This window comes from Lithobates pipiens, unplaced genomic scaffold, assembly GCF_037356315.1.
Source record: "Lithobates pipiens isolate NorthernLeopardFrog02 unplaced genomic scaffold, aLitPip1_a1.2 Scaffold_28, whole genome shotgun sequence".
NCBI lineage: Eukaryota > Metazoa > Chordata > Amphibia > Anura > Ranidae > Lithobates > Lithobates pipiens.
In genome coordinates, this window is record NW_027507789.1 from 79,737,053 (window position 1) to 79,752,350 (window position 15,298).

Consider the following 15,298-nt stretch of genomic DNA (forward strand, 5'->3'; position numbering starts at 1 on the left):
ATTGGATGGGTAATATCTCTGATTTTGTATAATTAATTTTGAAGTTAGAAAGTGTCCCGAAGCGCTGGAGTTCCCTCATCAGATTAGGCAAGGAGATCAGGGGTTCCGTGAGGTGGAAAAGTACGTCATCAGCATAAGCCGAGAGCTTATGTTCCATACGCCCCACCGTAAGTCCCTTGATATCCAAGTTCGCCCGGACCGTACGAAGAAACGGGTCCGACCTGTTTTTTTTTCGCTTGTTTCCCAAGGTGACCATCTTAGCATCTGTCAAGAGTTTTAAGTATGTCCCGAAGCGTTCAGCTAAGGCCACATCACCATGAAAGCGCCCAATCTCAGAGGCTAAGCAGGGTCAGGGTCAGATGGGAGACCACCAGGGTCTATGTTGTTGGCGTTGACCTGTTTTTTTTCACTTGTTTCCCAAGATGACCATCTTGGCGTTTGTCAAGAGCACTCAAGAGAGTGTCTGAATAGAACACCTACGGCCACATCACCCTGAAAGCACACAACCTCATCTGATCTCGGAGGCCTAGTGTATGGCCTGGTTAGTACCTGGATGGGAGACCATCTGTGAATACCAGGTGCCGTAGGCTTCTTTTTACGTTGTTGGCGTTGACCTGTTTATTTTTCGCTTGTTTCCCAAGGTGACCTTCTTGCAGTTTGTCAAGAGGGTTGAAAGTGCCCAAAGAGATCACCTACGGCCCCATCACCCTAAAAGCACCCGATCTTGTCTGATCTCGGAGGCTAAGCAGTGTCGGGCCTGGTTAGTACCAGGATGGCAGAACGTCTGGGAATAACAGGTGCCGTAGGCTTCTTTTTATGTTGTTGGCCTTGACCTGTTTTTTTTTCACTTGTTTCCTAAGGTGACCTTCTTGCAGTTTGTCAAGAGGGTTGAAAGTGCCCTAAGAGATCGCCTATGGCCACATCATCCTGAAAGCGCTTGATCTTGTCTGGACTGGGAGGCTATCCAGGGTCAGGCCTGGTTAGTACCTGGATGGGAGGCTGCTTGGGAATACCAGGTGCCTTAGGCTTCATTTCATGTTGTTGGAGTTGACCTGTTTTTTTTTTTTTTCGCTTGTTTCCCAAGATGACCATCTTGGCGTTTGAGGGTTGAGAGTGCCCAAAGAGATCACCTACGGCCCCATCACCCTGAAAGCGCCCAATCTGGTCTGATCTCGGAGGCTAAACAGTGTCAGGCCCGGTTAGTACCTGGATGGGAGACTGCCTGGGAAGACCAGGTGCCATAGAAGGATCTAGCCTGGTTAGTGTCTTGATTGGGAGATCGCCTGGGAATACCAGATGCCGTAGGCTTCTTTTTATGTTGTTGGCTTTGACCTGTTTTTTTTAGCTTGTTTCCCAAGGTGACCATCTTGGCCTTTGTCAAGAGGCTTCAGAGTGCCCAAAGAGAGTGCCTACGGCCAAATCACCCTGAAAGAGCCCAATCTCATCTGATCTCGGAGGCTAAGCAGCGATGGGTCTGGTTAGTACCTGGATGGGAGACAGGCTGGGAATACCAGGTGCCGTAGGCTTCTCATTATGTTGTCGGCGTTGACCTGTTTTTTTTCCCTTGTTTCCCAAAGAAATTGCCTACAGGCACAACACCCTGAAAGCACCCAATCTCGTCTGGTCTCAGAGGCTAAGCAGGGTTGGGCCTGGTTTTTACCTGGATGGGAGACCGCCTGGGTTTTCCAGATGCCGCAGGCTTCTTTTTATGTTGTTGACGTTGACATGTTTTTTTCCGCTTGTTTCCCAAGGTGATTTGTCAAGAGGGCTGAGAGAGCCCAAAGAAATCTCCTACGGCCACATCACCCTGAAAGCGCCCAATCTCATCTGATCTCAGAGGCTAAGAAGGGTCCGGCCTGGATAGTACCTAATTACAGGTGGCGTAGGAATCTTTTTCTTTTTTTTTTTATTTGTATTTAGGCGGAAGGACCAAACCGGCCACAACATGTACAAAATCAAAACAGTCACAGTGCAATATAAAGTAGCGACAATCTGGGTACATGACATAGTACAACTGTAACATAGGTATCCCCTGACAGTAACATGTAACATCATGCCGTTTAGGTCCGGCCAGGTCTCTCACCCCTTTTTTTTTCCTGTTGGTTGTAGAAGGATGTAAGAGAGCCCAGGAACTCCAACAGAGCCCTGAGGTGCCAAGGAAGGCAAAGCTAGTTAGAAAAACAGTGAATAGAAGAGGAAGTAGGAAGGGAGAGGTAAGTAAAGGTCAGGCAGGGGGCAGGAGGAAGGAGATTGGGGGGCGGGGTAGGGGGGGGTACCCACGAGCATGGGTGTCCAGTATACTCAGATTAGGTAAACATTCGAACGATTGGTCATAATATCATCCACTTTACGGTGGGTGAACTAGGGGCCCCCGTAGGGCCTGCCCCTCTTGTGAGAATTTGAAGACATTCCAAAGTTGCCATGTCTTGGTATATAACTCCTGTCTGTGTTGGCTCGTCAGGACAAGGTCTTCCATCTTATTAACGTCTTCGACTTTCCTGACCCAAGTAATCAGAGTAGGCGGGAGCGGAGATTTCCAGGCAAGGGGATTGCATGCCTTCGCCGCATCTACAAAATGTCTGATCAAACACTTCTTATACAAGCGTGTGGGTATGTCGTTAACATGAAGCAGGAAGAACGCCGGATCATCCGGGATCACATAATCAGTGAATCCCTGCACGATCCGACGGACCCCCTCCCAAACACATCTAAGTCTAGGGCAGGACCAAAAAATATGCAACAGAGTCCCCGTCCCCTCCCGGCAGCGCCAGCATTCATCCGACACCGCCGGGAAAAATTTACGCAAAACTACCGGGGTCCTATACATTCTCGTGAGGAGTTTGTAATTCGTCTCCTGCACCTTAGTGCAGATTGACGATTTGTGCGTAAACAGCACAATTTTCTGCTTCTGTAGATCTGTGAATGTGCAATTCAGTTCCCTTTCCCATTTAATGCGACTCGGGAGCTGATAGCCTTCCGGCGGAACATTAAGTATCGTGTATGTTAAGGACAGAGTGTGAGCCACCAACCCCGTTCCGGAGCATAGATCTTCTATGGGTGTGGGAGGTAAAGATGCGGCCCTAGGCGGCGTTAGGGTGTCTAAAAAGTGTCGCAGTTGTGCTGTTCTAAAAAAGTCCAGACGGTATGGGCCAGTCGGGTCTGTCAGTTCTGCAGTCATTCTCCAGTGTCCCGCTACACTAAAATGTGAGGCTAGGTAACACCCCGAATCCCTCAGGGTTCGGAATGCTGCATCAGATTTGCCCGGGTGGAAACGTGGGTCATCCAAAATCGGGCAGAGGGGCGAGTTATCGGAAGACAGGGGGACCTGGGAGGCCAGACGCGTGCAGACCACCACAGTATTGCCTATGAGCGGGTGGCGCTTGAGGGCCAGCGGAACATCATTGTAGCATCCCGCTCTGGGCTTGTTCCACCTGCATCCACAGCTTCACCTTCCCATGACGACACCAGTCAATTAGTCTAACCAGCTGTGCTGCTTTGTAGTACGTGTGCACGTCTGGCATCGACAGACCCCCAGATCGCTTGGGTAGGGACAGAATTTTCCCCTGTAACCTAGACCTTTTCCCCGCCCACAGAAAGGTCAAAAATACTTTTTTTTTTTTTTTTTTTTTCTTTTAGATCTTCTTTATTATTTTCCTTATAACAAATACATCAGACCATTACTTTTAGGCCGCGTACACACGCGCGGACTGTTCGCCCAACCTTGTTCGGCAAACAGTTTGTCAAACAGTCCGCTCAAAATTTGCATGAGCGGACTTGCCCACACACGAGCGGACTGTTTGACGAACAAGGTTGGGCAAACAGTTCGCTCAACTTTTGAAATGAACGGACTCGCCCACGTAAGGAGGAGGCAAATCCGCCCATTTCGAGCGCGTGTACAGGTAGGCGGGGCCCGCGAAGGAGACGTCGCGGGCTCCGCCGCCTGGAATGGGCTTAAAGGGGAACCCCAACGCCGAAAAAAATCGGCGTGGGGGTTCCCCCCAAGTCCACACCAGACCCTTGTCCGAGCACGCTACCCGGCCGGCCAGGAAAGGGGGGCGAGCGAGCGCGCCCCCCCCTCCTGAGCCGTACCAGGCCGCGTGCCCTCAACATGGGGGGGTGCCTTGGGGAAGGGGGGGGCCGCGCGGCCCCCCCACCCCAAAGCACCTTGTCCCCATGTTGATGAGGACAAGGGCCTCTTCCCGACAACCCTGGCCGTTGGTTGTCGGGGTCTGTGGGCGGGGGGCTTATCGGAATCCGGGAGCCCCCTTTAAGAAGGGGGCCCCCGGATACCGGCCCCCCACCCTATGTGAATGAGTATGGGGTACAATGTACCCCTACCCATTCACCTGTGAAATAAAGTACAAATAAAAACACAACACAGGGGGAAAAAATATTTTATTGCACAGCCGGGGGTCTTCCGTCTTCGGGGGTCTTCTCGCCGGACTCCTCCGCTATGTGTGTGTAGCTCTTTTGCCAGCGGAGGAGTCCGGCTTTCTTCCTCCCCGCCGCCGGCCTCTTCTCCCGACTTCGGGGGTCTTGTCCCCCTCTTCGGTTCTTCTGCCGGGCCACCGCGCCTGGTCCGGTGGCCCGGTCTTCTGTCGCCGTCTTCCGTTCTTCTGTCGCCGCCTTCGGTTCTTCTGCCGGGCCACCGCGCCTTCTTGTAGCTCTTTTACAGGCGGTGGCCCGGTCTTCTGTCGCCGTCGCCGCCTTCCGTTCTTGTTCTTCTTCTTGTTCTTCTTGTTCTTCTCCAGGCGATGTTGACTCGACGAGCTCTCCGGCCGGAATGCCGGGGACGCGCTGTGCGGTCACTTATATAGTGACAATGGGGCGGGGTCACATGGTATATGTCACATGGGTTGATGTCACATGGTGACCCCGCCCCCTTACGATGTCATAGTCCCCATGTGACATCAACCCATGTGACCAACCCATGTGACATATACCATGTGACCCCGCCCCATTGTCACTATATAAGTGACCGCACAGCGCGTCCCCGGCATTCCGGCCGGAGAGCTCGTCGAGTCAACATCGCCTGGAGAAGAACAAGAAGAACAAGAAGAAGAACAAGAACGGAAGGCGGCGACGGCGACAGAAGACCGGGCCACCGCCTGTAAAAGAGCTACAAGAAGGCGCGGTGGCCCGGCAGAAGAACCGAAGGCGGCGACAGAAGAACGGAAGACGGCGACAGAAGACCGGGCCACCGGACCAGGCGCGGTGGCCCGGCAGAAGAACCGAAGAGGGGGACAAGACCCCCGAAGTCGGGAGAAGAGGCCGGCGGCGGGGAGGAAGAAAGCCGGACTCCTCCGCTGGCAAAAGAGCTACACACACATAGCGGAGGAGTCCGGCGAGAAGACCCCCGAAGACGGAAGACCCCCGGCTGTGCAATAAAATATTTTTTCCCCCTGTGTTGTGTTTTTATTTGTACTTTATTTCACAGGTGAATGGGTAGGGGTACATTGTACCCCATACTCATTCACATAGGGTGGGGGGCCGGTATCCGGGGGCCCCCTTCTTAAAGGGGGCTCCCGGATTCCGATAAGCCCCCCGCCCGCAGACCCCGACAACCAACGGCCAGGGTTGTCGGGAAGAGGCCCTTGTCCTCATCAACATGGGGACAAGGTGCTTTGGGGTGGGGGGGCCGCGCGGCCCCCCCCTTCCCCAAGGCACCCCCCCATGTTGAGGGCACGCGGCCTGGTACGGCTCAGGAGGGGGGGGCGCGCTCGCTCGCCCCCCTTTCCTGGCCGGCCGGGTAGCGTGCTCGGACAAGGGTCTGGTGTGGACTTGGGGGGAACCCCCACGCCGATTTTTTTCGGCGTTGGGGTTCCCCTTTAAGCCCATTCCAGGCGGCGGAGCCCGCGACGTCTCCTTCGCGGGCCCCGCCTACCTGTACACGCGCTCGAAATGGGCGGACTTTCCGAGCGGGAACAGTCCGCTCATTTCGAAAGTACAGCGGACAGGCCCACACACGGGCGGACTGTTCGCTCAAACACAGTTTCAGCGGACAGTTTTTCGGAATTTCCGAAAGACTTTGTCCGTCCAACTGTCCGCTGAAACTGTCCGCTGAAAGCCCACACACGAGCGGACTGTCCGCCCAAACACTGTTCAGCGGACAAGGTTGGGCGAACAGTCCGCCCGTGTGTACGCGGCCTCAATCTTAAAACATTTGGGGTTTACACATATACCCCAGTATCTTCACAGACATACATTCCTTTACATATCCATAATAACATTATATGGTGGCTCTAGAGGGGGGGGGGTTTGTTGGAGCGGAGATGTTCTGTGTGAGAGGGGAAAAAAGACAAAAAAAAAAAAAAAAGGGGGGGTGGAAATTTTTATGTTTATCCTTTCTCTTTCTGTGACCTTCCTTTGGTGCATTATTTATACTTTGTGCAAGGGAGAAAAAAAAAAAAAAAAAGAAAAAGAAAAAAAAAAAAAAACAAAAAAAAAAAAAGGGGGTGAAAATTTTTATGTTTATCCTTTCTCTTTCTGTGACCTTCCTTTGGTCCATTATTTATACTTTGTGCAAGAGAGAAAGAAAAAAAAAAAAATTGTGATTGTAACATTTATATTAATGTCTCCACAAATGGTCATCTCCGCTCTTCCCCACCCCCCCCTCCCCAGGCCCTTTCCTGCCCTTTTTCGCATCCCATTTATCTTAAAACATACTACAAACAATAACAATACAACAAAACAACAAAACAACAAAGTTTTAACGGTTGTGGTTCGGTTCTCATTTCCCTCTTTCCCTTTCCTTCCCTCTCCCTTCCCTTCCCCCCTCCCCTTTCTACGGTGTACCTTTGGGGGATACGAGCTTGCTCAGCAACTTCTTAGTTGTTCTCTCCCTCCCCTCCCCCTCTCCTCTTGGAGATCTATGGGGGGGTTTAGGTGAGATTATCTGAATTTTTAATTCGACATGGCCTACTCTTACTCTATTTCTCGGGAATAGTGCTTCCAGCCTGCCCACATATTTTTATGTTTTTCCTGTTGTTCTTTTAGATTGTATATCCATTTTTCAGCTTCCATTATTTTATCTACCTCTCCCTTCCATTCTAATAATGTGGGACATGCTGTCTGCTTCCAATATCTAGGTATTAATGATTTGGCTGCGTTCAGCAAATGTGGTGTGATGCCTTTTTTATATGATTTGATGGAGCCTTCTGTACCATGGAATAAATATTGCAAGGGTGTCACTTCTATAGGTTTTATTATTATCCTCCCTATCCATCTGGCTACTCCCTCCCAAAAATTCCTGATTTTGGGGCATTCCCACCATAAGTGAAGATATGTCCCCTTATCCTTACATCCTCTCCAGCAATGCCCATCCGCTGTTGGATATATCTCTGCTATTCTAGCTGGTGTTCGATACCATCTGGCTATAAACTTATATGACATTTCTTGTATTGCTGCACTTATTGATGTCACATGTGTCAGCTCCATGATTTTTTTTACTTGTGTTGGTTTTATTGTGCATCTTAGTTCCTTCTCCCACTCTCTTATAAAGTAAGGGGTTGTGCTGCTTTGTTCACTTAAAACTATTTTATACATCTGGGATAATAAATTGCCTGGTTTTTCTAATTTCAGACACATCTTCTCATATGTCGTAAGGGAACTCAGGGGTCTTACTTGGGGTTCTAGTTTATTAAAGAAGTCTCTCATTTGATAATATCTCCATCTCGACATATGTATGTCTCCTTGTGTTGATATTAATTCTGTCAATGAGAGTATACTTCCCAATGGAGCATATCTTAAACACCTTGTGTTCCCCCCTGACCCCCAGGAGCCTAATGCTCCCCTTTCTTCCCCTGGTGGAAACCATGGGTATCCCCCTAATGGAGCTAGTGGTGATGTACGTGGGGCATATTTTCCATTTTTATTCATTCTATCCCACACTGCTAACGTATTCCGTGTTAATGGTGATGTCCACTTTGATAATGCTCTATTCGTGGCCTGTATCCATGGGGCCCCTGCTAGATTTCTACCCGCCATACTTTCTTCCACTGATACCCATGCTTTATTTAAGGAGTCATGACACCAGTTTAATATTCGTACCATAGCCATTGCTTTATAATACATAAAAACATCTGGGAGCCCTATTCCTCCTTCCTTCTTATTTCTGCGCAAGATGTCATATGCTATCCTAGGATTTTTCTCCTTCCATATAAAAGATATAAACATTTTGCGTATTTTCTTGAAAAAGGTCTGAGGCACTGCTATCGGAACAGTATTTATAATATATATTATTCTAGGTAATATATTCATTTTCAAAGTATTTATCCTCCCGAACCATGTCATTGAATGATCCCTCCACCTATTTAAATCTTTGTTTATTTCTGTTATTAAGGTTTCGTAATTCAATTCATATAGGGATTTAACCTCTGCTGTTATGTGTACTCCCAAGTAATATAATGATTTCTTTTCCCATCTAAATGGTAGGTCATTCTTCATCAATATTGACATTGGTAGTGGGACATGACAAGGTAATAATATAGATTTTTCCATGTTTATTTTAAAGTTGGACATTCTTCCATATCTCTGAACTTCCTCCATCAATGCCATTATTGATCCCTGTGGTTCTGAAAGATAAAATAATAGGTCATCAGCATATGCTGAAACCTTGTGCTCTTCAGTTCCTATTCTTATTCCTTTTATTCCCTTGTTATTTCTCACCCTGCACAGAAATGGTTCAAGAGTTAAGGCGAACAATATTGGGGAAAGGGGACACCCCTGTCTTGTGCCATTTCGTATTTCAAAGCATCCTGATAGGGTACCGTTTACTTTCACTCTTGCCCTAGGTTTTGCATATAGGGCTGCTATCCATCCCATCAATCGGTCTCCCAGACCTATTGCTCTCAGCACTTCTTTCATAAAGTCCCAGTCAACTCTATCAAATGCCTTTTCGGCATCCATTGATAGAATTGTACTGGGTACTCTGTCTGGGCCACTTTGCATCCAATGGAGTATATGTAGAGCTCGGATGGTGTTGTCTTTGGTTTCTCTACCTTTCATAAAGCCCGTTTGATCGCGATGGACCAGTTGTGTTACCTCTTCTTGTATTCTGGTGGCTATGATTTTGGCTAATAATTTAGTGTCTGAGTTGAGCAATGATATGGGTCTATAGTTGGCACATTCCTGTGGGTCTTTCCCCTGTTTCGGTAAAACCGTTATATAAGCTAGCAGTGCTTCTGGGGACATTGTACTGGAGGCAGAAATTTTGTTGAAGTATCTGCATAAAGGTGTTTCTAGTATCTGAGCAAACTTTTTATAATATGCATTAGTTAACCCATCGGGTCCTGGGCTTTTCCCCCTCGGCAGGTTTTCTATTGCTTTTTTTATCTCCTCTTTAGTTATTGGTTCTTCTAGTTTTTCTATTATCCTAGTAGGGAATATTGATATTGTGGAACCGTTAATATAATCTTTCATCTCTTCTATCCTCCCCTTATCTTCCACCTGCTCCGGAATGGGTTGGATATTATATAGCTTCTCATAAAATTGTTGAAATTCCTTTGCTATTAATTTTGTGTCTTTTACTTGTTTATTATTCACTCTGATTTCATGTACATGGGATGATTCCCTCTTTTTTTCTAGTTGTCTAGCCAATAATCGGCCGCATTTATTCCCATGTCCATAGAATCTGTGTGCTATAAATCTGTATTTATCCCTGACCCTTCTATCAAGACACTTGGTAAGCTCCTCCCTCATAATTCCCAACTGCCTGGCATCTTCTGGTTCACGAGTGCTCTTATGTTTGTTCTCTAGTTCCTTTATTCTTTCTAACTGATCTTCTATCTCTTTTCTTTTTTCCCTCTTTACTCGTGTCCCGTGAGCTATTAATTCTCCTCTAATTACCGCTTTGTGGGCTTCCCACACAGTTTGCTCAGATACTTCCTCTGATGTATTTAGTACAAAGTACTCCTCTAGTTTATGTTGAAGGTCCTCTATTATTTTTTTATCATCTAATAATGACTCATTTAATCTCCATGTTCGTTCCTTATGACCTGTGTGTGTAAGGGAGATCACTGCTACCACCGGGGCATGATCTGAGATCGTTATTGACTTTATATTTACTGCTTTTACATATTCCAGGTAGTACTGATCTACCAGGATCCAATCCAACCTGGAATAGGTGTTATGGCTCTTTGAATAGTAACTATAGTTTTTTTTTTCTCCATTTAGTGCCCTCCAGCTATCTACTAAATGTGAGGATTGAAATAATTTTTTAACCTGTTTAAGTGCTCTGAATGATAAGGGTGTTTTCCCTGTTGTTGTGTCTAATTTAGTGTCAACTATCACATTAAAATCCCCTCCAAGAATCAAAAACCCTTCCCTAAATTTTTCTAATGCTCTTAATGTTTTTCCTAAAAAATCTACTGTGCATGTGTTTGGTGCATATATTGAAGCAAATGTGTACCTTTGTCCCTGCAATGTTCCTTTAATAAAAAGGAACCTCCCTTCTGGGTCTGTGTTCACCACTATAGATGTCAAAGGGCACGTATTCCCAAAGGCTATCGATACTCCTCTTGCTCTCGCAATTGGTGATACCGCATGAAACCATTGGTTATATGGGAATACCGGTAGCCTTGGTATGGATCCTGATGTAAAGTGTGTTTCCTGTAGGAACACTATATCTACAGCTTGATGATTTAATTCCTGCCAGAGACGTCCCCTTTTTTGAAGTGAGCATAATCCCCTTACATTATAAGTCATTATTTTTAATACTTTAACCATTTCTTTGCTCTGAGTAATTGTATACCATTCTTAATCTGCTGCTAAGTGTCTCTTCTCCCCATTTCCATGTACACCTATGAAAAACTCCCCAAAAAACAAAAAAAAAGAGAAAAAAAAAAAAAAAAAAAAGGGAAAAGAGAAAAATTCCGTTCCGGCCACATCCACAACTTAACACTTTACTTAGTAAAATGCACCAACTAATGATAGGGTGAGCCCGTTTGGTTACTCCTAACTCCTCCCGAGCCCTCCCCCCTTCCTGCATTTGCAGGTTTGGTCAGTCCCTTTCCACGGGACCCGCCTAATTGGGGAAAAAAAAAAAAATAAAAAATAAAATAAACCCTGCAGTAAAGTTAGGCGAGGGTTTGAGTGCTGACCCATACTTCCCCCCCCTCCCTCTTGACTTCACTTATTTTTATATCTTCCTAAGTCTCTTTTCTCTTCCCTTCTTACAGTTCTTTTATGCTAAAATGTGCTATCTTCTTTCGTTAGCCTTTCCCTCCTACTTGGGACCATGGCTCCGGTCGTTGGATTACTGTCTTGACGTTAGTGATTCTCCAGTCCTGGAAATCTACGGATGGGAGTTCTAGTATTTCTAAAAATTCTTTTAGATCATCCTTAGTACGGAGTGCTGCTGTTTTCCCGTTCTTTGAAGCTATTAAACGGAAGGGATACCCCCATCGATACCTAATATCTGCTGCCTGTAGAGCTTCCAACAATGGTCGGACCATTCTTCGCTGCATTAATGTGCGACGGGATATGTCAGGGAACAGAAGGATATGGACTCCTTCGTATTCAATTGTGGGGGTGTCTCGTGCAATTCTAATTATTATTTCCTTTATTGTATACTTATGCAGTTTGCATATCACATCTCTAGGCTTCTCTTTATTTTGAGTACTGAAGGAGGTGACACGGTGGACTCTGTCTATCTCAATAAATTCCGGCGCGGCTGTTCCCATAATTTGACAGAATAATTTTTGAACTACTGTTGGCAGGTCGCTGCTATGATATTTTTCAGGTAGACCTCGTATGCGTATATTCTGTCGCCGATCCCTGTTCTCAAATTCGTCCATTTGATCTCTGTAATTATTCATTACTTCCTCATGGTATTTAATAGTGTCTTGGGCCTCTGCTACCGCCTGTGCCATCTCTTCTTGGGTATTTTCAATACCTTCCATTCTATTACCTATTGTCATCACCTCTTCTTTTAATTCCTCTACTGCTAGTTTACATGATTTCTCTACTGTTGCTATTAATTGTTGAATGTCCGCCTTCGTAGGGAGGGCCTTTATGTGCTCTCTTAGGTCCCATTCTATATTTATACTTTCCGTCTCTTCCCCCTCAGAACCTCTTTTATTTTGCTCTTTCCTATTAGAGTTTCCCAGACTCTTTTTTGCCATTTCTTTCCTTGGTGTATCAACATGAGGTCCTTTATGGTCTTTGTCTTTCATCTTTTTTTCTTTTTGCTCTTCCTCGGGTATATTACCTCCCTCATCTATTATATCTTGGGTTCCTTCCTCTTCGCTGACAGCTATTCTTTCTTTATCGGGGGGTCTTTGTGAGTCCAAGCTCTGGTCTGTTGGAGTTCCTTCCATTATTGAGAGTCTTTTTTTTTTTTTTTCTCCCCTTACTCCACCCCCCCTCCAGTCCTCTTTCATGCCTCCTGGGGTTGGTATTCCTTCTCTTTGCCTTCCCTCCAAATAGTTTCCACTTACTCTCCGCTCTTCTCTGCTTGTGGTTTGTAACCCCCGGCCATATCCCATTGGCTCATTGTGATCCAATGTTGATGCTCCTCGTCCCACCTTTGTATGCCCACCAGCCATCTCCAAACTCCCCCGTCTCCCTTCCTGGTTTCGGGTAGTCAATCGTTCTCCCTTTGGCGGCGTCAGGTAGGCCCGCAATACACTTGCCGAATTCCTACTTCCACCTGCAGCCGGTTGTAATGCCGCACGTCTACGTGTTGTCATTCCTACTGCTTTCTCCGCTTCTATTATTCTTTACTATCTCTCTTTTTTTTTTTTAAAGTCCAATCTATATGCTACCCCACACTGTGCATCTATGCATCTGCACTTCTGTTGGGTCTAGACAAGAAAAACCAGAGTCTGCCAGGGAGGAGTGCTCTTAACTTTGTTCAGCTCATCAGCTCTTCAGCTTTATTTTTTTAGTTGCCGGTTTCACTCCACAGCTAAGAACCGCTTCCCGTATATTGGTGTATAGGTGTTTATATTGATATGCTCCAATTGTCTTTGGTTCCGTTCCTATGAACCCGATCACAAATGTCCATACACTATTATACTTATGATTATACAGCCCTTTGTATGCACTCTGGGTAGCTCAAGTTTTATAGTCAACGTTATTCTCCCATAGAGATAGCAAAAAAAATAAGTTCTCTCACCCTCTCTTCTGACGCTCTGGTACTCTCCAGCTAGTCTCCAGACTGTTTCCTTGTGTGTCCTCGATTCATGCAGGCAGGAGGTTCACAGGGGCTCACAGGTCAAAAATACTGACCGGATTTGTGCGAAATAGGATAGAGGGATGCGGATTGGAAGGGCTTGAAGGAGGTAGAGAAATTTGGGAAGAACCATCATTTTCAGGATGTTACAGCGGCCAAACCAAGAATGGAGGCCGCTGTTCCATTTGCATAACAAAGCTCGCACTTTATGAAGCAAGGGTGGGAAGTTAAGTTGAAAAAGTTGAGATAGTTTCGGGGGTATAAGTGTGCCCAGGTATTTCAAGGCTACTGCCGTCCATTTCAGGTTGAAACGTGTTTGTAGATTAGTCAGCTGGGGAGCGGACATGCCTACTCCCATGGCTTCCGATTTACCAAAGTTTATACGAAAGTTGGAAAGTTTGCCATAAGTTTCAAATTCATTAAGTAGGGTAGGTAGCGATAAGGACGGATCAGCCAGAGTAAACATTAAGTCATCGGCGTAAGCCGAGACTTTGTATTGCGCATTCGCGACCCCGATCCCTACAATATCTGGGTTTCTCCTAATATGACAAAGGAAAGGCTCCAGGGTCAGAGCAAACAGCAAGGGGGAGAGAGGACACCCCTGCCTGGTTCCATTGGTAATCTCAAAGATGTCCGAGAGAACACCGTTGGCTCTCACCCCGGCCGTCGGGTTGGAATACACCGCCGAAATCCAACACATCACCCTGTCTCCCAGTCCAATGTGCTCCAGCGTGGAGAACATAAACTGCCAGTTCACTCGGTCGAACGCTTTTTCGGCGTCTGTCCCGAGGAATACGCACAGAATGCGTTCCTTATTCGCCACGTGTAACAGATTCAGGACTTTAATAGTATTGTCCCTGGCTTCTCTGGTCGGTACGAAACCCACCTGGTCCAAGTGAATTAAGCTAGGTAAATGTCGTTGTAGTCTAGTGGCCAAAATTTTTGTGAAGAGTTTCAGGTCTGTATTTAGCAAGGAGATAGGGCGGTAGCTCCCACATTGCGCTGGATCCTTGCCTTCTTTCGGTATCACCGAGATCTGGGCCTGTACCGTTGACTTATGGAAGTGCGCTCCCATGCTCAGGACATTAAGAAAATATATCAAATGTGAACCCAAAGATGGGAGAAGGGTTGTATAGTATGTATTCGTGAGACCGTCTGGACCCGGAGCTTTTCCCGTCGTAGTGGTGCCTAGCGCCGACTGAAGTTCTATTAACGTAATTGGCTCCTCTAAGTTCTCTATAACTTTGACCGGTAACGTGGGCATGAGGGAGGCGGCGATATACTGAGAGGTAGCATTTGGAGGCGGCGGGGACGTGTGTAGATTATAAAGGGCGTCATAGAATGTTTTAAATTCTTGTGAAATTTGTTGCGGCAGGGAGATCTTCTGACCCCCCGCAGAGCTGACGTATGGTATATAGGAGGCGAGTGTTTGTTCTTGTAGGTTACGAGCTAAGGTCCTCCCGCACTTTTTGCCGGATTCATACACTTTTTTCCGGCATATTTGGAGCATTGCCTTCGCCCTATAATGAAGCAGGTCAGTAATCTGCCTGCGAGCCACATCTAGCTCCCTACCTAAATGTACTGTGGGAGTGCGTTTATGACTTACTTCCAGATTCTGCATCTTTAGCAGCAACGCCGACAGTTGGGCCGCCCTCTGCTTGTGGAGCCTAGCACCATGTTTAATAAGCACTCCACGGATCACCGCTTTGTGCGCTTCCCATATCACTCCGGGACTACTCTCCGAAGTCAAGTTAGTCTGGAAATAACAGTCTATTTCCCTAGTTATGTCCGCAAGGATTTATGGGTTCTGAAGAAGACTGTCATTCAGGCACCAGGGTGGTCTCTGTGATTTATGAATGTCCGTAATAGTGTATCGCAGGGTGATCGGGGCATGATCCGACCAAGTTATTGAACCTATCGTAACATCTTTAACAGCATGTAAATGTCTATGGGGGATTAGGAAATAGTCTATACGCGAGTATGTATGGTGGGGTCTGGAATAAAAAGTGTAGTCCCTTTCCCCGGGATGAAAAAGTCTCCACGTATCAACCAGTTGTGCTGAATGTAAAGACGCAGAGATGCGTTTACGCATCTCCCGGGAGGTGGAAGAAAGGAGGCCGGGGC

General features: G+C 46.7%; 2 pseudogenes; both read left to right on the top strand.

Annotated features, from left to right (window-relative positions):
- The first annotated feature begins 690 nt into the window (after nucleotides 1–690).
- On the top strand, nucleotides 691–809 carry LOC143936579 (5S ribosomal RNA; annotated as a pseudogene).
- A 598-nt stretch (nucleotides 810–1,407) lies between these two features.
- Nucleotides 1,408–1,526, top strand: LOC143937788 (5S ribosomal RNA; annotated as a pseudogene).
- The last annotated feature ends 13,772 nt before the right edge of the window (nucleotides 1,527–15,298 follow it).